This window comes from Pongo abelii, chromosome 8, assembly GCF_028885655.2.
Source record: "Pongo abelii isolate AG06213 chromosome 8, NHGRI_mPonAbe1-v2.0_pri, whole genome shotgun sequence".
Classification (NCBI taxonomy): Eukaryota; Metazoa; Chordata; class Mammalia; order Primates; family Hominidae; genus Pongo; species Pongo abelii.
Genome location: NC_071993.2, coordinates 45,198,886 through 45,221,488, shown reverse-complemented (window position 1 = coordinate 45,221,488; position 22,603 = coordinate 45,198,886).

Below are 22,603 nucleotides of genomic sequence, written 5' to 3'. Positions count from 1 at the left end.
AAGGAGTCTTTCCAAACTTCTCTATCAGAGAGAATGTTCAAGTCTGTGAGTTGAATGCAGTAATCACACAGAAGTTTGTGGGAATGCTTCTGTCTAGTTTTTAGGTGAAGATATTTCTTTTCCCAGAGTAGGCCTTAAAGCGCTGCAAATTTCCACTTGCAGATTCTACAAAAAGAGTGTTTCCAAACTGCTCTATCAAAAGGAAGGTTCAAGTCTGTGAGTTGAATGCACTAATCACACAGAAGTTTGTGAGAATGCTTCTGTCCAGTTTTTAGGTGAAGATATTTCTTTTCCCAGAATAGAACTTAAAGCGTTCCAAATATCAACTTGCAGATCCTACAAAAAGAGTGTTTCAAAACTGTTCTTTCGAAAGAAAGGCTCAAGTCTGTGAGTTGAATGCGCTCATCACAAAGAAGTTTCTGAGAATGCTTCTGTGTAGTTGTTATGTGAAGATACTTCCTTTTCCAGCATAGGCCCCAAAGCGCTCGAAATAAACACTTGCAGATTCTACAAAAGGAGTGTTTCCTAACTGCTGTATCAAGAGGAACGTTCAAGTCTGTGAGTAGAATGAACTCACCACAAAGAAGTTTCTGAGAATGCTTCTGTCTAGTTTTTATGTGAAGATATTTCCTTTTCCCGCATAGGCGTCAAAGCGCTCCAAATAAACAATTGCACATTCTACTAAAGGAGTGTTTCCAAACTGCTCTATCAAAAGGAAGGTTCAAGTCTGTGAGTTGAATGCACTAATCACACAGAAGTTTGTGAGAATGCTTCTGTCTAGCTTTTAGGTGAAGATATTTCTTTTCCCAGAATAGGCCTTAAAGCGCTCCATATATCCACTTGCAGATTCTACAAAAAGAGTGTTTCAAAACTGCTCTTTCAAAAGAAAGGTGCAAGTCTGTGAGTTGAATGCACTCATCACAAAAAAGTTTCTGAGAATGCTTCTGTGTAGTTGTTATGTGAAGATACTTCCTTTTCGAACATAGGCCTCAAAGCGCTGGAAACAAACAGTTGCAGATTCTACAAAAGGAGTGTTTCAAAACTGTCCTATCAAAAGAAACGTTCAAGTCTGTGAGTTGAATGCACTCATCACAGAGAAGTTTCTGAGAATTCTTCTGTGTAGTTTTTAGGTGAAGATATTTCCTTTTCCAGCATAGGCGTCAAAGCGATCCAAATAAACACTTGCAGATTCTAAAAAAGGAGTGTTTCCAAACTGCTCTATCAAGAGGAACGTTCAAGTCTGTGAGTAGAATGCACTCACCCCAAAGAAGTTTCTGAGAATGCTTCTGTCTAGTTTTTATGTGAAGATATTTCCTTTTCCAGCATAGGCGTCAAAGCGCTCCAAATAAACACTTGCAGATTCTACAAAAGGGGTGTTTCCAAACTGCTCTATCAGAGGGAATGTTCAAGTCTGTGAGTTGAATGCACTAGTCAGACAGAAGTTTGTGAGAATGCTTCTGTGTAGTTTTTATGTGAAGATATTTCCTTTTCCAGCATAGGTCTCAAAGTGATCCAAATAAACACTTGCAGATTCTACAAAAGGAGTGTTCCCAAACTGCTCTATCAGAGGGAATGTTCAAGTCTGTGAGTTGAATGCAGTAATCACACAGAAGTTTGTGAGAATGCTTCTGTCTAGTTTCAGGTGGAGATATTTCTTTTCCCAGCATAGGCCTCAAAGCCCTCCAAATATCCCCTTGCAGACTCTACAAAAAGAGTGTTTCAAAACTGCTCTTTCAAAAGGATGGCTCAAGTCTGTGAGTTGAATGCACTCATCACAAAGAAGTTTCTGAGAATGCTTCTGTGTAGTTGTTATGTGAAGATACTTCCTTTTCCAGCACAGGTCTCAGTGCGCTCGAAATAAACACTTGCAGATCCTACGAAAGGAGTGTTTCAAAACTGTCCTATCAAAATAAACGTTCAAGTCTGTGAGTTGAATGCACTCATCACACAGAAGTTTCTGAGAATGCTTCTGTGTAGTTTTTAGGTGAAGATATTTCATTTCCCAGCACAGGCCTCAGAGCGCTCCAAATATGCATTTGCAGATTCTACAAAAAGAGAGCTTGAAAACTCTTCCACCAAAAAGAGGCTTCAACTCTATGAGTAGAATGCACTCATCACAAAGAAGTTTCTGAGAATGCTTCTGTCTAGTTTTTATGTGAAGATATTTCCTTTTCCAGCATAGGCGTCACTCCAAATAAACACTTGCAGATTCTACTAAAGGAGTGTTTCCAAACTGCTCTATCAAAAGCAACGTTCAAGTCTGTGAGTTGAATGCACTCATCACAGAGAAGTTTCTCAGAATGCTTCTGTGTAGTTTTTAGGTGAAGATATTTCCTTTTCCAGCATAGGCGTCAAAGCGATCCAAATAAACACTTGCAGATTCTACAAAAGGAGTGTATCCAAACTGCTCTATCAGAGGGAATGTTCAAGTCTGTGAGTTGAATGCAGTAATCACACAGAAGTTTGTGAGAATGCTTCTGTCTAGTTTTTAGGTGAAGATATTTCTTTTCCCAGAATAGGCCTTAAAGCGCTCCAAATTTCCACTTGCAGATTCTACAAAAAGAGTGTTTCAAAACTGCTCTTTCAAAAGGAAGGCTCAAGTCTGTGAGTTGAATGCACTCATCACAAAGAAGTTTCTGAGAATGCTTCTGTGGAGTTGTTATGTGAAGATACTTCCTTTTCCAGCATAGGCCTCAAAGCGCTCGAAATAAACACTTGCAGATTCTACGAAAGGAGTGTTTCAAAACTGTCCTATCAAAAGAAACGTTCAAGTCTGTGAGTTGAATGCACTCATCACAGAGAAGTTTCTGAGAATGCTTCTGTGTAGTTTTTAGGTGAAGATATTTCCTTTTCCAGCATAGGCGTCAAAGCGATCCAAATAAACACTTGCAGATTCTACAAAAGGAGTGTTTCAAAACTGTCCTATGAAAAGAAACGTTCAAGTCTGTGAGTTGAATGCACTCATCGCAGAGAAGTTTCTGAGAATGCTTCTGTGTAGTTTTTAGGTGAAGATATTTCCTTTTCCAGCATAGGCGTCAAAGCGATCCAAATAAACACTTGCAGATTCTACAAAAGGAGTGTATCCAAACTGCTCTATCAGAGGGAATGTTCAAGTCTGTGAGTTGAATGCAGTAATCACACAGAAGTTTGTGAGAATGCTTCTGTCTAGTTTTTAGGTGAAGATATTTCCTTTTCCAGCATAGGCGTCAAAGCGCTCCAAATAAACACTTGCAGATTCTACAAAAGGAGTGTTTCCAAACTGAACTATCAAAAGGAAGGTTGAAGTCTGTGAGTTGAATGCACTAATCACACAGAAGTTTGTGAGAATGCTTCTGTCCAGTTTTTAGGTGAAGATATTTCTTTTCCCAGAATAGAACTTAAAGCGTTACAAATATCCACTTGCAGATTCTACAAAAAGAGTGTTTCAAAACTGTTCTTTCAAAAGAAGGGCTCAAGTCTGTGAGTTGAATGCACTCATCACAAAGAAGTTTCTGAGAATGCTTCTGTGTAGTTGTTATGTGAAGATAGTTCCTTTTCCAGCATAGGCCTCAAAGCGCTAGAAACAAACACTTGCAGATTCTACAAAAGGAGTGTTTCAAAACTGTCCTATCAAAAGAAACATTCAAGTCTGTCAGTTGAATGCACTCATCACAGAGAAGTTTCTGAGAATGCTTCTGTGTAGTTTTTAGGTGAAGATATTTCCTTTTCCAGCGTAGGCATCAAAGCGATCCAAATAAACACTTGCAGATTCTACAAAAGGAGTCTTTCCAAACTTCTCTATCAGAGAGAATGTTCAAGTCTGTGAGTTGAATGCAGTAATCACACAGAAGTTTGTGGGAATGCTTCTGTCTAGTTTTTAGGTGAAGATATTTCTTTTCCCAGAGTAGGCCTTAAAGCGCTGCAAATTTCCACTTGCAGATTCTACAAAAAGAGTGTTTCCAAACTGCTCTATCAAAAGGAAGGTTCAAGTCTGTGAGTTGAATGCACTAATCACACAGAAGTTTGTGAGAATGCTTCTGTCCAGTTTTTAGGTGAAGATATTTCTTTTCCCAGAATAGAACTTAAAGCGTTCCAAATATCAACTTGCAGATCCTACAAAAAGAGTGTTTCAAAACTGTTCTTTCGAAAGAAAGGCTCAAGTCTGTGAGTTGAATGCGCTCATCACAAAGAAGTTTCTGAGAATGCTTCTGTGTAGTTGTTATGTGAAGATACTTCCTTTTCCAGCATAGGCCCCAAAGCGCTCGAAATAAACACTTGCAGATTCTACAAAAGGAGTGTTTCCTAACTGCTGTATCAAGAGGAACGTTCAAGTCTGTGAGTAGAATGCACTCACCACAAAGAAGTTTCTGAGAATGCTTCTGTCTAGTTTTTATGTGAAGATATTTCCTTTTCCCGCATAGGCGTCAAAGCGCTCCAAATAAACAATTGCACATTCTACTAAAGGAGTGTTTCCAAACTGCTCTATCAAAAGGAAGGTTCAAGTCTGTGAGTTGAATGCACTAATCACACAGAAGTTTGTGAGAATGCTTCTGTCTAGCTTTTAGGTGAAGATATTTCTTTTCCCAGAATAGGCCTTAAAGCGCTCCATATATCCACTTGCAGATTCTACAAAAAGAGTGTTTCAAAACTGCTCTTTCAAAAGAAAGGTGCAAGTCTGTGAGTTGAATGCACTCATCACAAAAAAGTTTCTGAGAATGCTTCTGTGTAGTTGTTATGTGAAGATACTTCCTTTTCGAACATAGGCCTCAAAGCGCTGGAAACAAACAGTTGCAGATTCTACAAAAGGAGTGTTTCAAAACTGTCCTATCAAAAGAAACGTTCAAGTCTGTGAGTTGAATGCACTCATCACAGAGAAGTTTCTGAGAATTCTTCTGTGTAGTTTTTAGGTGAAGATATTTCCTTTTCCAGCATAGGCGTCAAAGCGATCCAAATAAACACTTGCAGATTCTAAAAAAGGAGTGTTTCCAAACTGCTCTATCAAGAGGAACGTTCAAGTCTGTGAGTAGAATGCACTCACCCCAAAGAAGTTTCTGAGAATGCTTCTGTCTAGTTTTTATGTGAAGATATTTCCTTTTCCAGCATAGGCGTCAAAGCGCTCCAAATAAACACTTGCAGATTCTACAAAAGGGGTGTTTCCAAACTGCTCTATCAGAGGGAATGTTCAAGTCTGTGAGTTGAATGCACTAGTCAGACAGAAGTTTGTGAGAATGCTTCTGTGTAGTTTTTATGTGAAGATATTTCCTTTTCCAGCATAGGTCTCAAAGTGATCCAAATAAACACTTGCAGATTCTACAAAAGGAGTGTTCCCAAACTGCTCTATCAGAGGGAATGTTCAAGTCTGTGAGTTGAATGCAGTAATCACACAGAAGTTTGTGAGAATGCTTCTGTCTAGTTTCAGGTGGAGATATTTCTTTTCCCAGCATAGGCCTCAAAGCCCTCCAAATATCCCCTTGCAGACTCTACAAAAAGAGTGTTTCAAAACTGCTCTTTCAAAAGGATGGCTCAAGTCTGTGAGTTGAATGCACTCATCACAAAGAAGTTTCTGAGAATGCTTCTGTGTAGTTGTTATGTGAAGATACTTCCTTTTCCAGCACAGGTCTCAGTGCGCTCGAAATAAACACTTGCAGATCCTACGAAAGGAGTGTTTCAAAACTGTCCTATCAAAATAAACGTTCAAGTCTGTGAGTTGAATGCACTCATCACACAGAAGTTTCTGAGAATGCTTCTGTGTAGTTTTTAGGTGAAGATATTTCATTTCCCAGCACAGGCCTCAGAGCGCTCCAAATATGCATTTGCAGATTCTACAAAAAGAGAGCTTGAAAACTCTTCCACCAAAAAGAGGCTTCAACTCTATGAGTAGAATGCACTCATCACAAAGAAGTTTCTGAGAATGCTTCTGTCTAGTTTTTATGTGAAGATATTTCCTTTTCCAGCATAGGCGTCACTCCAAATAAACACTTGCAGATTCTACTAAAGGAGTGTTTCCAAACTGCTCTATCAAAAGCAACGTTCAAGTCTGTGAGTTGAATGCACTCATCACAGAGAAGTTTCTGAGAATGCTTCTGTGTAGTTTTTAGGTGAAGATATTTCCTTTTCCAGCATAGGCGTCAAAGCGATCCAAATAAACACTTGCAGATTCTACAAAAGGAGTGTATCCAAACTGCTCTATCAGAGGGAATGTTCAAGTCTGTGAGTTGAATGCAGTAATCACACAGAAGTTTGTGAGAATGCTTCTGTCTAGTTTTTAGGTGAAGATATTTCTTTTCCCAGAATAGGCCTTAAAGCGCTCCAAATTTCCACTTGCAGATTCTACAAAAAGAGTGTTTCAAAACTGCTCTTTCAAAAGGAAGGCTCAAGTCTGTGAGTTGAATGCACTCATCACAAAGAAGTTTCTGAGAATGCTTCTGTGGAGTTGTTATGTGAAGATACTTCCTTTTCCAGCATAGGCCTCAAAGCGCTCGAAATAAACACTTGCAGATTCTACGAAAGGAGTGTTTCAAAACTGTCCTATCAAAAGAAACGTTCAAGTCTGTGAGTTGAATGCACTCATCACAGAGAAGTTTCTGAGAATGCTTCTGTGTAGTTTTTAGGTGAAGATATTTCCTTTTCCAGCATAGGCGTCAAAGCGATCCAAATAAACACTTGCAGATTCTACAAAAGGAGTGTTTCAAAACTGTCCTATGAAAAGAAACGTTCAAGTCTGTGAGTTGAATGCACTCATCGCAGAGAAGTTTCTGAGAATGCTTCTGTGTAGTTTTTAGGTGAAGATATTTCCTTTTCCAGCATAGGCGTCAAAGCGATCCAAATAAACACTTGCAGATTCTACAAAAGGAGTGTATCCAAACTGCTCTATCAGAGGGAATGTTCAAGTCTGTGAGTTGAATGCAGTAATCACACAGAAGTTTGTGAGAATGCTTCTGTCTAGTTTTTAGGTGAAGATATTTCCTTTTCCAGCATAGGCGTCAAAGCGCTCCAAATAAACACTTGCAGATTCTACAAAAGGAGTGTTTCCAAACTGAACTATCAAAAGGAAGGTTGAAGTCTGTGAGTTGAATGCACTAATCACACAGAAGTTTGTGAGAATGCTTCTGTCCAGTTTTTAGGTGAAGATATTTCTTTTCCCAGAATAGAACTTAAAGCGTTACAAATATCCACTTGCAGATTCTACAAAAAGAGTGTTTCAAAACTGTTCTTTCAAAAGAAGGGCTCAAGTCTGTGAGTTGAATGCACTCATCACAAAGAAGTTTCTGAGAATGCTTCTGTGTAGTTGTTATGTGAAGATAGTTCCTTTTCCAGCATAGGCCTCAAAGCGCTAGAAACAAACACTTGCAGATTCTACAAAAGGAGTGTTTCAAAACTGTCCTATCAAAAGAAACATTCAAGTCTGTCAGTTGAATGCACTCATCACAGAGAAGTTTCTGAGAATGCTTCTGTGTAGTTTTTAGGTGAAGATATTTCCTTTTCCAGCATAGGCGTCAAAGCGATCCAAATAAACACTTGCAGATTCTACAAAAGGAGTGTTTCAAAACTGTCCTATGAAAAGAAACGTTCAAGTCTGTGAGTTGAATGCACTCATCGCAGAGAAGTTTCTGAGAATGCTTCTGTGTAGTTTTTAGGTGAAGATATTTCCTTTTCCAGCATAGGCGTCAAAGCGATCCAAATAAACACTTGCAGATTCTACAAAAGGAGTGTATCCAAACTGCTCTATCAGAGGGAATGTTCAAGTCTGTGAGTTGAATGCAGTAATCACACAGAAGTTTGTGAGAATGCTTCTGTCTAGTTTTTAGGTGAAGATATTTCCTTTTCCAGCATAGGCGTCAAAGCGCTCCAAATAAACACTTGCAGATTCTACAAAAGGAGTGTTTCCAAACTGAACTATCAAAAGGAAGGTTGAAGTCTGTGAGTTGAATGCACTAATCACACAGAAGTTTGTGAGAATGCTTCTGTCCAGTTTTTAGGTGAAGATATTTCTTTTCCCAGAATAGAACTTAAAGCGTTACAAATATCCACTTGCAGATTCTACAAAAAGAGTGTTTCAAAACTGTTCTTTCAAAAGAAGGGCTCAAGTCTGTGAGTTGAATGCACTCATCACAAAGAAGTTTCTGAGAATGATTCTGTGTAGTTGTTATGTGAAGATAGTTCCTTTTCCAGCATAGGCCTCAAAGCGCTAGAAACAAACACTTGCAGATTCTACAAAAGGAGTGTTTCAAAACTGTCCTATCAAAAGAAACATTCAAGTCTGTCAGTTGAATGCACTCATCACAGAGAAGTTTCTGAGAATGCTTCTGTGTAGTTTTTAGGTGAAGATATTTCCTTTTCCAGCGTAGGCATCAAAGCGATCCAAATAAACACTTGCAGATTCTACAAAAGGAGTCTTTCCAAACTTCTCTATCAGAGAGAATGTTCAAGTCTGTGAGTTGAATGCAGTAATCACACAGAAGTTTGTGGGAATGCTTCTGTCTAGTTTTTAGGTGAAGATATTTCTTTTCCCAGAGTAGGCCTTAAAGCGCTGCAAATTTCCACTTGCAGATTCTACAAAAAGAGTGTTTCCAAACTGCTCTATCAAAAGGAAGGTTCAAGTCTGTGAGTTGAATGCACTAATCACACAGAAGTTTGTGAGAATGCTTCTGTCCAGTTTTTAGGTGAAGATATTTCTTTTCCCAGAATAGAACTTAAAGCGTTCCAAATATCAACTTGCAGATCCTACAAAAAGAGTGTTTCAAAACTGTTCTTTCGAAAGAAAGGCTCAAGTCTGTGAGTTGAATGCGCTCATCACAAAGAAGTTTCTGAGAATGCTTCTGTGTAGTTGTTATGTGAAGATACTTCCTTTTCCAGCATAGGCCCCAAAGCGCTCGAAATAAACACTTGCAGATTCTACAAAAGGAGTGTTTCCTAACTGCTGTATCAAGAGGAACGTTCAAGTCTGTGAGTAGAATGAACTCACCACAAAGAAGTTTCTGAGAATGCTTCTGTCTAGTTTTTATGTGAAGATATTTCCTTTTCCCGCATAGGCGTCAAAGCGCTCCAAATAAACAATTGCACATTCTACTAAAGGAGTGTTTCCAAACTGCTCTATCAAAAGGAAGGTTCAAGTCTGTGAGTTGAATGCACTAATCACACAGAAGTTTGTGAGAATGCTTCTGTCTAGCTTTTAGGTGAAGATATTTCTTTTCCCAGAATAGGCCTTAAAGCGCTCCATATATCCACTTGCAGATTCTACAAAAAGAGTGTTTCAAAACTGCTCTTTCAAAAGAAAGGTGCAAGTCTGTGAGTTGAATGCACTCATCACAAAAAAGTTTCTGAGAATGCTTCTGTGTAGTTGTTATGTGAAGATACTTCCTTTTCGAACATAGGCCTCAAAGCGCTGGAAACAAACAGTTGCAGATTCTACAAAAGGAGTGTTTCAAAACTGTCCTATCAAAAGAAACGTTCAAGTCTGTGAGTTGAATGCACTCATCACAGAGAAGTTTCTGAGAATTCTTCTGTGTAGTTTTTAGGTGAAGATATTTCCTTTTCCAGCATAGGCGTCAAAGCGATCCAAATAAACACTTGCAGATTCTAAAAAAGGAGTGTTTCCAAACTGCTCTATCAAGAGGAACGTTCAAGTCTGTGAGTAGAATGCACTCACCCCAAAGAAGTTTCTGAGAATGCTTCTGTCTAGTTTTTATGTGAAGATATTTCCTTTTCCAGCATAGGCGTCAAAGCGCTCCAAATAAACACTTGCAGATTCTACAAAAGGGGTGTTTCCAAACTGCTCTATCAGAGGGAATGTTCAAGTCTGTGAGTTGAATGCACTAGTCAGACAGAAGTTTGTGAGAATGCTTCTGTGTAGTTTTTATGTGAAGATATTTCCTTTTCCAGCATAGGTCTCAAAGTGATCCAAATAAACACTTGCAGATTCTACAAAAGGAGTGTTCCCAAACTGCTCTATCAGAGGGAATGTTCAAGTCTGTGAGTTGAATGCAGTAATCACACAGAAGTTTGTGAGAATGCTTCTGTCTAGTTTCAGGTGGAGATATTTCTTTTCCCAGCATAGGCCTCAAAGCCCTCCAAATATCCCCTTGCAGACTCTACAAAAAGAGTGTTTCAAAACTGCTCTTTCAAAAGGATGGCTCAAGTCTGTGAGTTGAATGCACTCATCACAAAGAAGTTTCTGAGAATGCTTCTGTGTAGTTGTTATGTGAAGATACTTCCTTTTCCAGCACAGGTCTCAGTGCGCTCGAAATAAACACTTGCAGATCCTACGAAAGGAGTGTTTCAAAACTGTCCTATCAAAATAAACGTTCAAGTCTGTGAGTTGAATGCACTCATCACACAGAAGTTTCTGAGAATGCTTCTGTGTAGTTTTTAGGTGAAGATATTTCATTTCCCAGCACAGGCCTCAGAGCGCTCCAAATATGCATTTGCAGATTCTACAAAAAGAGAGCTTGAAAACTCTTCCACCAAAAAGAGGCTTCAACTCTATGAGTAGAATGCACTCATCACAAAGAAGTTTCTGAGAATGCTTCTGTCTAGTTTTTATGTGAAGATATTTCCTTTTCCAGCATAGGCGTCACTCCAAATAAACACTTGCAGATTCTACTAAAGGAGTGTTTCCAAACTGCTCTATCAAAAGCAACGTTCAAGTCTGTGAGTTGAATGCACTCATCACAGAGAAGTTTCTCAGAATGCTTCTGTGTAGTTTTTAGGTGAAGATATTTCCTTTTCCAGCATAGGCGTCAAAGCGATCCAAATAAACACTTGCAGATTCTACAAAAGGAGTGTATCCAAACTGCTCTATCAGAGGGAATGTTCAAGTCTGTGAGTTGAATGCAGTAATCACACAGAAGTTTGTGAGAATGCTTCTGTCTAGTTTTTAGGTGAAGATATTTCTTTTCCCAGAATAGGCCTTAAAGCGCTCCAAATTTCCACTTGCAGATTCTACAAAAAGAGTGTTTCAAAACTGCTCTTTCAAAAGGAAGGCTCAAGTCTGTGAGTTGAATGCACTCATCACAAAGAAGTTTCTGAGAATGCTTCTGTGTAGTTGTTATGTGAAGATACTTCCTTTTCCAGCATAGGCCTCAAAGCGCTCGAAATAAACACTTGCAGATTCTACGAAAGGAGTGTTTCAAAACTGTCCTATCAAAAGAAACGTTCAAGTCTGTGAGTTGAATGCACTAATCACAGAGAAGTTTCTGAGAATGCTTCTGTGTAGTTTTTAGGTGAAGATATTTCCTTTTCCAGCATAGGCGTCAAAGCGATCCAAATAAACACTTGCAGATTCTACAAAAGGAGTGTTTCCAAACTGCTCTATCAAGAGGAATGTTCAAGTCTGTGAGTAGAATGCACTCACCACAAAGAAGTTTCTGAGAATGCTTCTGTCTAGTTTTTATGTGAAGATATTTCCTTTTCCAGCATAGGCGTCAAAGAGATCCAAATAAACACTTGCAGATTCTACAAAAGGAGTGTTTCCAAACTACTCTATCAAAAGGAAGGTTCAAGTCTGTGAGTTGAATGCACTAATCACACAGAAGTTTGTGAGAATGCCTCTGTCTAGTTTTTAGGTGAAGATATTTCTTTTCCCAGAATAGGCCTTAAAGCGCTCCAAATTTCCACTTGCAGATTCTACAAAAAGAGTGTTTCAAAACTGCTCTTTCAAAAGAAAGGCTCAAGTCTGTGAGTTGAATGCACTCATCACAAAGAAGTTTCTGAGAATACTTCTGTGTAGTTGTTATGTGACGATACTTCCTTTTCCAGCATAGGCCTCAAAGCGCTCGAAATAAACACTTGCAGATTCTACAAAAGGAGTGTTTCAAAACTGTCCTGTCAAAAGAAACGTTCAAGTCTGTGAGTTGAATGTAGTAATCACACAGAAGTTTCTGAGAATGCTTCTGTGTAGTTTTTAGGTGAAGATATTTCCTTTTCCAGCATAGGCGTCAAACCGATCTAAATAAACACTTGCAGATTCTACAAAAGGAGTGTTTCCAAACAGGTGTATCAAGAGGAACGTTCAAGTCTGTGAGTAGAATCCACTCACCACAAAGAAGTTTCCGAGAATGCTTCTGTCTAGTTTTTATGTGAAGATATTTCCTTTTCCAGCATAGGCGTCAAAGCGCTCCAAATAAACAATTGCAGATTCTACAAAAGGAGTGTTTCCAAACTGCTCTATCAAAGGGAAGGTTCAAGTCTGTGAGTTGAATGCACTAATCACACAGAAGTTTGTGAGAATGCTTCTGTCCAGTTTTTAGGTGAAGATATTTCTTTTCCCAGAATAGGCCTTAAAGCGCTCCAAATATCCACTTGCAGATTCTATAAAAAGAGTGTTTCAAAACTGCTCTTTCAAAAGAAAGGCTCAAGTCTGTGAGTTGAATGCACTCATCACAAAGAAGTTTCTGAGAATGCTTCTGTGTAGTTGTTATGTGAAGATTCTTCCTTTTCCAGCATAGGCCTCAAAGCGCTCAAAATAAACACTTGCAGATTCTACAAAAGGAGTGTTTCAAAACTGTCCTATCAAAAGAAACGTTCAAGTCTGTGAGTTGAATGCAGTCATCACAGAGAAGTTTCTGAGAATGCTTCTGTGTAGTTTTTAGGTGAAGATATTTCCTTTTCCAGCATAGGCGTCAAAGCGATCCAAATAAACACTTGCAGATTCTACAAAAGGAGTGTATCCAAACTGCTCTATCAGAGGGAATGTTCACGTCTGTTAGTTGAATGCAGTAATCACACAGAAGTTTGTGAGAATGCTTCTGTCTAGTTTTTAGGTGAAGATATTTCCTTTTCCAGCATAGGCGTCAAAGCGCTCCAAATAAACACTTGCAGATTCTACAAAAGAAGTGTTTCCAAACTGCTCTATCAAAAGGAAGGTTCAAGTCTGTGAGTTGAATGCACTAATCACACAGAAGTTTGTGAGAATGCTTCTGTCCAGTTTTTAGGTGAAGATATTTCTTTTCCCAGAATAGAACTTAAAGCGTTCCAAATATCCACTTGCAGATTCTACAAAAAGAGTGTTTCAAAACTGTTCTTTCAAAAGAAAGGCTCAAGTCTGTGAGTTGAATGCACTCATCACAAAGAAGTTTCTGAGAATGCTTCTGTGTAGTTGTTATGTGAAGATACTTCCTTTTCCAGCATAGGCCTCAAAGCGCTAGAAACAAACACTTGCAGATTCTACAAAAGGAGTGTTTCAAAACTGTCCTATCAAAAGAAACGTTCAAGTCTGTGAGTTGAATGCACTCATCACACAGAAGTTTCTGAGAATGCTTCTGTGTAGTTTTTAGGTGAAGATATTTCCTTTTCCAGCATAGGCGTCAAAGCGATCCAAATAAACACTTGCAGATTCTACAAAAGGAGTGTATCCAAACTGCTCTATCAGAGGGAATGTTCAAGTCTGTGAGTTGAATGCAGTAATCACACAGAAGTTTGTGAGAATGCTTCTGTCTCGTTTTTAGGTGAAGATATTTCATTTCCCAGAATAGGCCTTAAAGCGCTCCAAATTTCCACTTGCAGATTCTACAAAAAGAGTGTTTCAAAACTACTCTTTCAAAAGGAAGGCTCAAGTCTGTGAGTTGAATGCACTCATCACAAAGAAGTTTCTGAGAATGCTTCTGTGTAGTTGTTATGTGAAGATACTTCCTTTTCCAGCATAGGCCCCAAAGCGCTCGAAATAAACACTTGCAGATTCTACGAAAGGAGTGTTTCAAAACTGTCCTATCAAAAGTAACGTTCAAGTCTGTGAGTTGAATGCACTCATCACAGAGAAGTTTCTGAGAATGCTTCTGTGTAGTTTTTAGGTGAAGATATTTCCTTTTCCAGCGTAGGCGTCTAAGCGCTCCAAATTTCCACTTGCAGATTCTACAAAAGGAGTGTTTCCAAACTGCTCTATCAGAGGGAATGTTCAAGTCTGTGAGTTGAATGCAGTAATCACACAGAAGTTTGTGAGAATGCTTCTGTCTAGTTTTTAGGTGAAGATATTTCTTTTCCCAGAGTAGGACTTAAAGCGCTCCAAATTTCCACTTGCAGATTCTACAAAAAGAGTGTTTCCAAACTGCTCTATCAAAAGGAAGGTTCAAGTCTGTGAGTTGAATGCACTAATCACACAGAAGTTTGTGAGAATGCTTCTGTCCAGTTTTTAGGTGAAGATATTTCTTTTCCCAGAATAGAACTTAAAGCGTTCCAAATATCAACTTGCAGATTCTACAAAAAGAGTGTTTCAAAACTGTTCTTTCAAAAGAAAGACTCAAGTCTCTGAGTTGAATGCACTCATCACAAAGAAGTTTCTGAGAATGCTTCTGTGTAGTTGTTATGTGAAGATACTACCTTTTCCAGCATAGGCCCCAAAGCGCTCGAAATAAACACTTGCAGATTCTACAAAAGGAGTGTTTCCTAACTGCTGTATCAAGAGGAACGTTCAAGTCTGTGAGTAGAATGCACTCACCACAAAGAAGTTTCTGAGAATGCTTCTGTCTAGTTTTTATGTGAAGATATTTCCTTTTCCCGCATAGGCGTCAAAGCGCTCCAAATAAACAATTGCAAATTCTACTAAAGGAGTGTTTCCAAACTGCTCTATCAAAAGGAAGGTTCAAGTCTGTGAGTTGAATGCACTAATCACACAGAAGTTTGTGAGAATGCTTCTGTCTAGCTTTTAGGTGAAGATATTTCTTTTCCCAGAATAGGCCTTAAAGCGCTCCATGTATCCACTTGCAGATTCTACAAAAAGAGTGTTTCAAAACTGCTCTTTCAAAAGAAAGGCGCAAGTCTGTGAGTTGAATGCACTCATCACAAAAAAGTTTCTGAGAATGCTTCTGTGTAGTTGTTATGTGAAGATACTTCCTTTTCGAACATAGGCCTCAAAGCGCTCGAAACAAACACTTGCAGATTCTACAAAAGGAGTGTTTCAAAGCTGTCCTATCAAAAGAAACGTTCAAGTCTGTGAGTTGAATGCACTCATCACAGAGAAGTTTCTGAGAATTCTTCTGTGTAGTTTTTAGGTGAAGATATTTCCTTTTCCAGCATAGGCGCCAAAGCGATCCAAATAAACACTTGCAGATTCTACAAAAGGAGTGTTTCCAAACTGCTCTATCAAGAGGAATGTTCAAGTCTGTGAGTAGAATGCACTCACCACAAAGAAGTTTGTGAGAATGCTTCTGTCTAGTTTTTATGTGAAGATATTTCCTTTTCTAGCATAGGCGTCAAAGCGCTCCAAATAAACACTTGCAGATTCTACAAAAGGGGTGTTTCCAAACTGCTCTATCAGAGGGAATGTTCAAGTCTGAGAGTTGAATGCTGTAGTCAGACATAAGTTTGTGAGAATGCTTCTGTATAGTTTTTATGTGAAGATATTTCCTTTTCCAGCATAGGTCTCAAAGTGATGCAAATGAAAACTTGCAGATTCTACAAAAGGAGTGTTTCCAAACTGCTCTATCAGAGGGAATGTTCAAGTCTGTGAGTTGAATGCAGTAATCACACAGAAGTTTGTGAGAATGCTTCTGTCTAGTTTCAGGTGGAGATATTTCTTTTCCCAGCATAGGCCTCAAAGCCCTCCAAATATCCACTTGCAGACTCTACAAAAAGAGTGTTTCAAAACTGCTCTTTCAAAAGAAAGGCTCAAGTCTGTGAGTTGAATGCACTCATCACAAAAAAGTTTCTGAGAATGCTTCTGTGTAGTTGTTATGTGAAGATACTTCCTTTTCGAACATAGGCCTCAAAGCGCTCGAAACAAACACTTGCAGATTCTACAAAAGGAGTGTTTCAAAGCTGTCCTATCAAAAGAAACGTTCAAGTCTGTGAGTTGAATGCACTCATCACAGAGAAGTTTCTGAGAATTCTTCTGTGTAGTTTTTAGGTGAAGATATTTCCTTTTCCAGCATAGGCGTCAAAGCGATCCAAATAAACACTTGCAGATTCTACAAAAGGAGTGTTTCCAAACTGCTCTATCAAGAGGAATGTTCAAGTCTGTGAGTAGAATGCACTCACCACAAAGAAGTTTCTGAGAATGCTTCTGTCTAGTTTTTATGTGAAGATATTTCCTTTTCTAGCATAGGCGTCAAAGCGCTCCAAATAAACACTTGCAGATTCTACAAAAGGGGTGTTTCCAAACTGCTCTATCAGAGGGAATGTTCAAGTCTGTGAGTTGAATGCACTAGTCAGACATAAGTTTGTGAGAATGCTTCTGTGTAGTTTTTATGTGAAGATATTTCCTTTTCCAGCATAGGTCTCAAAGTGATCCAAATAAAATCTTGCAGATTCTACAAAAGGAGGGTTTCCAAACTGCTCTATCAGAGGGAATGTTCAAGTCTGTGAGTTGAATGCAGTAATCACACAGAAGTTTGTGAGAATGCTTCTGTCTAGTTTCAGGTGGAGATATTTCTTTTCCCAGCATAGGCCTCAAAGCCCTCCAAATATCCACTTGCAGACTCTACAAAAAGAGTGTTTCAAAACTGCTCTTTCAAAAGGATGGCTCAAGTCTGTGAGTTGAATGCACTCATCACAAAGAAGTTTCTGAGAATACTTCTGTGTAGTTTTATGTGAAGATACTTCCTTTTCCAGCATAGGCCTCAAAGTGCTCGAAATAAACACTTGCAGATTCTACAAAAGGAGTGTTTCCAAACAGCTGTATCAAGAGGAACGTTCAAGTCTGTGAGTAGAATCCACTCACCACAAAGAAGTTTCCGAGAATGCTTCTGTCTAGTTTTTATGTGAAGATATTTCCTTTTCCAGCATAGGCGTCAAAGCGCTCCAAATAAACACTTGCAGATTCTACAAAAGGAGGGTTTCCAAACTGCTCTATCAAAGGGAAGGTTCAAGTCTGTGAGTTCAATGCACTAATCACACAGAAGTTTGTGAGAATAGTTCTGTCCAGTTTTTAGTTGAAGATATTTCTTTTCCCAGAATATGCCTTAAAGCGCTCCAAATATCCACTTGCAGATTCTATAAAAAGAGTGTTTCAAAACTGCTCTTTCAAAAGAAAGGCTCAAGTCTGTGAGTTGAATGCACTCATCACAAAGAAGTTTCTGAGAATGCTTCTGTGTAGTTGTTATGTGAAGATACTTCCTTTTCCAGCATAGGCCTCAAAGCGCTCGAAATAGACACTTTCAGATTCTACAAAAGGAGTGTTTCAAAACTGTCCTATCAAAAGAAACGTTCAAGTCTGTGAGTTGAATGCACTCATCACAGAGAAGTTTCTGAGAATGCTTCTGTGTAGTTTTTAGGTGAAGATATTTCCTTTTCCAGCATAGGCGTCAAAGCGATCAAAATAAACACTTGCAGATTCTACAAAAGGAGTGTATCCAAACTGCTCTATCAGAGGGAATGTTCAAGTCTGTTAGTTGAATGCAGTAATCACACAGAAGTTTGTGAGAATGCTTCTGTCTAGTTTTTAGGTGAAGATATTTCATTTTCCAGCATAGGCGTCAAAGCGCTCCAAATAAACACTTGCAGATTCTACAAAAGGAGTGTTTCCAAACTGCTTTATCAAAAGGAAGGCTCAAGTCTGTGAGTAGAATGCACTCACCACAAAGAAGTTGATGAGAATGCTTCTGTCTAGTTTTTATGTGAAGATATTTCCTTTTCCCGCATAGGCGTCAAAGCGCTCCAAATAAACAATTGCAAATTCTACTAAAGGAATGTTTCCAAACTGCTCTATCAAAAGGAAGGTTCAAGTCTGTGAGTTGAATGCACTAATCACACAGAAGTTTGTGAGAATGCTTCTGTCTAGCTTTTAGGTGAAGATATTTCTTTTCCCAGAATAGGCCTCAAAGCGCTCCATATATCCACTTGCAGATTCTACAAAAAGAGTGTTTCAAAACTGCTCTTTCAAAAGAAAGGCGCAAGTCTGTGAGTTGAATGCACTCATCACAAAAAAGTTTCTGAGAATGCTTCTGTGTAGTTGTTATGTGAAGATACTTCCTTTTCGAACATAGGCGTCAAAGCGATCCAAATAAACACTTGCAGATTCTACAAAAGGAGTGCTTCCAAACTGCTCTATCAAGAGGAATGTTCAAGTCTGTGAGTAGAATGCACTCACCCCAAAGAAGTTTCTGAGAATGCTTCTGTCTAGTTTTTATGTGAAGATATTTCCTTTTCCAGCATAGTCGTCAAAGCGCTCCAAATAAACACTTGCAGATTCTACAAAAGGTGTGTTTCCAAACTGCTCTATCAGAGGGAATGTTCAAGTCTGTGAGTTGAATGCACTAGTCGGACAGAAGTTTGTGAGAATGCTTCTGTGTAGTTTTTATGTGAAGATATTTCCTTTTCCAGCATAGGTCGCAAAGTGATCCAAATAAACACTTGCAGATTCTACAAAAGGAGTGTTTCCAAACTGCTCTATCAGAGGGAATGTTCAAGTCTGTGAGTTGAATGCAGTAATCACACAGAAGTTTGTGAGAATGCTTCTGTCTAGTTTCAGGTGGAGATATTTCTTTTCCCAGCATAGGCCTCAAAGCCCTCCAAATATCCCCTTGGAGACTCTACAAAAAGAGTGTTTCAAAACTGCTCTTTCAAAAGGATGGCTCAAGTCTGTGAGTTGAATGCACTCATCACAAAGAAGTTTCTGAGAATGCTTCTGTGTAGTTGTTATGTGAAGGTACTTCCTTTTCCAGCACAGGCCTCAGTGCGCTCGAAATAAACACTTGCAGATCCTACGAAAGGAGTGTTTCAAAACTGTCCTATCAAAATAAACGTTCAAGTCTGTGAGTTGAATGCACTCATCACACAGAAGTTTCTGAGAATGCTTCTGTGTAGTTTTTAGGTGAAGATATTTCATTTCCCAGCACAGGCCTCAGAGCGCTCCAAATATGCATTCGCAGATTCTACAAAAAGAGAGCTTGAAAACTCTTCCACCAAAAAGAGGCTTCAACTCTATGAGTAGAATGCACTCATCACAAAGAAGTTTCTGAGAATGCTTCTGTCTAGTTTTTATGTGAAGATATTTCCTTTTCCAGCATAGGCGTCAAAGCGCTCCAAATAAACACTTGCAGATTCTACAAAAGGAGTGTTTCCAAACTGCTTTATCAAAAGGAAGGCTCAAGTCTGTGAGTAGAATGCACTCACCACAAAGAAGTTGATGAGAATGCTTCTGTCTAGTTTTTATGTGAAGATATTTCCTTTTCCCGCATAGGCGTCAAAGCGCTCCAAATAAACAATTGCAAATTCTACTAAAGGAATGTTTCCAAACTGCTCTATCAAAAGGAAGGTTCAAGTCTGTGAGTTGAATGCACTAATCACACAGAAGTTTGTGAGAATGCTTCTGTCTAGCTTTTAGGTGAAGATATTTCTTTTCCCAGAATAGGCCTCAAAGCGCTCCATATATCCACTTGCAGATTCTACAAAAAGAGTGTTTCAAAACTGCTCTTTCAAAAGAAAGGCGCAAGTCTGTGAGTTGAATGCACTCATCACAAAAAAGTTTCTGAGAATGCTTCTGTGTAGTTGTTATGTGAAGATACTTCCTTTTCGAACATAGGCGTCAAAGCGATCCAAATAAACACTTGCAGATTCTACAAAAGGAGTGCTTCCAAACTGCTCTATCAAGAGGAATGTTCAAGTCTGTGAGTAGAATGCACTCACCCCAAAGAAGTTTCTGAGAATGCTTCTGTCTAGTTTTTATGTGAAGATATTTCCTTTTCCAGCATAGTCGTCAAAGCGCTCCAAATAAACACTTGCAGATTCTACAAAAGGTGTGTTTCCAAACTGCTCTATCAGAGGGAATGTTCAAGTCTGTGAGTTGAATGCACTAGTCGGACAGAAGTTTGTGAGAATGCTTCTGTGTAGTTTTTATGTGAAGATATTTCCTTTTCCAGCATAGGTCGCAAAGTGATCCAAATAAACACTTGCAGATTCTACAAAAGGAGTGTTTCCAAACTGCTCTATCAGAGGGAATGTTCAAGTCTGTGAGTTGAATGCAGTAATCACACAGAAGTTTGTGAGAATGCTTCTGTCTAGTTTCAGGTGGAGATATTTCTTTTCCCAGCATAGGCCTCAAAGCCCTCCAAATATCCCCTTGGAGACTCTACAAAAAGAGTGTTTCAAAACTGCTCTTTCAAAAGGATGGCTCAAGTCTGTGAGTTGAATGCACTCATCACAAAGAAGTTTCTGAGAATGCTTCTGTGTAGTTGTTATGTGAAGATACTTCCTTTTCCAGCACAGGCCTCAGTGCGCTCGAAATAAACACTTGCAGATCCTACGAAAGGAGTGTTTCAAAACTGTCCTATCAAAATAAACGTTCAAGTCTGTGAGTTGAATGCACTCATCACACAGAAGTTTCTGAGAATGCTTCTGTGTAGTTTTTAGGTGAAGATATTTCATTTCCCAGCACAGGCCTCAGAGCGCTCCAAATATGCATTCGCAGATTCTACAAAAAGAGAGCTTGAAAACTCTTCCACCAAAAAGAGGCTTCAACTCTATGAGTAGAATGCACTCATCACAAAGAAGTTTCTGAGAATGCTTCTGTCTAGTTTTTATGTGAAGATATTTCCTTTTCCAGCATAGGCGTCAAAGCGCTCCAAATAAACACTTGCAGATTCTACTAAAGGAGTGTTTCCAAACTGCTCTATCAAAAGTAACGTTCAAGTCTGTGAGTTGAATGCACTCATCACAGAGAAGTTTCTGAGAATGCTTCTGTGTAGTTTTTAGGTGAAGATATTTCCTTTTCCAGCATAGGCGTCAAAGCGATCCAAATAAACACTTGCAGATTCTACAAAAGGAGTGTATCCAAACTGCTCTATCAGAGGGAATGTTCAAGTCTGTGAGTTGAATGCAGTAATCACACAGAAGTTTGTGAGAATGCTTCTGTCTAGTTTTTAGGTGAAGATATTTCTTTTCCCAGAATAGGCCTTAAAGCGCTCCAAATTTCCACTTGCAGATTCTACAAAAAGAGTGTTTCAAAACTGCTCTTTCAAAAGGAAGGCTCAAGTCTGTGAGTTGAATGCACTCATCACAAAGAAGTTTCTGAGAATGCTTCTGTGTAGTTGTAATGTGAAGATACTTCCTTTTCCAGCATAGGCCTCAAAGCGCTCGAAATAAACACTTGCAGATTCTACGAAAGGAGTGTTTCAAAACTGTCCTATCAAAAGAAACGTTCAAGTCTATGAGTTGAATGCACTCATCACAGAGAAGTTTCTGAGAATGCTTCTGTGTAGTTTTTAGGTGAAGATATTCCCTTTTCCAGCATAGGCGTCAGAGCGATCCAAATAAACACTTGCAGATTCTACAAAAGGAGTGTTTCCAAACTGCTCTATCAAGAGGAATGTTCAAGTCTGTGAGTAGAATGCACTCACCACAAAGAAGTTTCTGAGAATGCTTCTGTCTAGTTTTTATGTGAAGATATTTCCTTTTCCAGCATAGGCGTCAAACTCTCCAAATAAACAATTGCAGATTCTACTAAAGGAGTGTTTCCAAACTGCTCTATCAAAAGGAATGTTCAAGTCTGTGAGTTGAATGCACTAATCACACAGAATTTTGTGAGAATGCTTCTGCCTAGTTTCAGGTGGAGATATTTCTTTTCCCAACATAGGCCTCAATGCCCTCCAAATATCCACTTGCAGACTCTACAAAAAGAGTGTTTCAAAACTGCTCTTTCAAAAGGATGGCTCAAGTCTGTGAGTTGAATGCACTCATCACAAAGAAGTTTCTGAGAATGCTTCCGTGTAGTTGTTATGTGAAGATACTTCCTTTTCCAGCATAGGCCTCAAAGCGCTCGAAATAAACACTTGCAGATTCTACAAAAGGAGTGTTTCAAAACTGCCATATCAAAAGAAACGTTCAAGTCTGTGAGTTGAATGCACTCATCAAAGAGAAGTTTCTGAGAATGCTTCTGTGTAGTTTTAAGTGAAGATATTTCCTTTTCCAACATAGGCGTCAAAGCGATCCAAATAAACACTTGCAGATTCTACAAAAGGAGTGTATCCAAATTGCTCTAAGAGAGGGAATGTTCAAGTCTGTGAGTTGAATGCAGTAATCACACAGAAGTTTGTGAGAATGCTTCTGTCTAGTTTTTAGGTGAAGATATTTCCTTTTCCAGCATAGGCGTCAAAGCGCTCCAAATAAACACTTGCAGATTCTACAAAAGGAGTGTTTCCAAACTGCTCTATCAAAAGGAAGGTTCAAGTCTGTGAGCTGAATGCACTAATCACACAGAAGTTTGTGAGAATGCTTCTGTCCAGTTTTTAGGTGAAGATATTTCTTTTCCCAGAATAGAACTTAAAGCGTTCCAAATATCCACTTGCAGATTTTACAAAAAGAGTGTTTCAAAACTGTTCTTTCAAAAGAAAGGCTCAAGTCTGTGAGTTGAATGCACTCATCACAAAGAAGTTTCTGAGAATGCTTCTGTGTAGTTGTTATGTGAAGATACTTCCTTTTCCAGCATAGGCCCCAAAGCGCTCGAAATAAACACTTGCAGATTCTACAAAAGGAGTGTTTCCAAACTGCTGTATCAAGAGGAACGTTCAAGTCTGTGAGTAGAATGCACTCACCACAAAGAAGTTTCTGAGAATGCTTCTGTCTAGTTTTTATGTGAAGATATTTCCTTTTCCCGCATAGGCGTCAAAGCGCTCCAAATAAACAATTGCAGATTCAACTAAAGGAGTGTTTCCAAACTGCTCTATCAAAAGGAAGGTTCAAGTCTGTGAGTTGAATG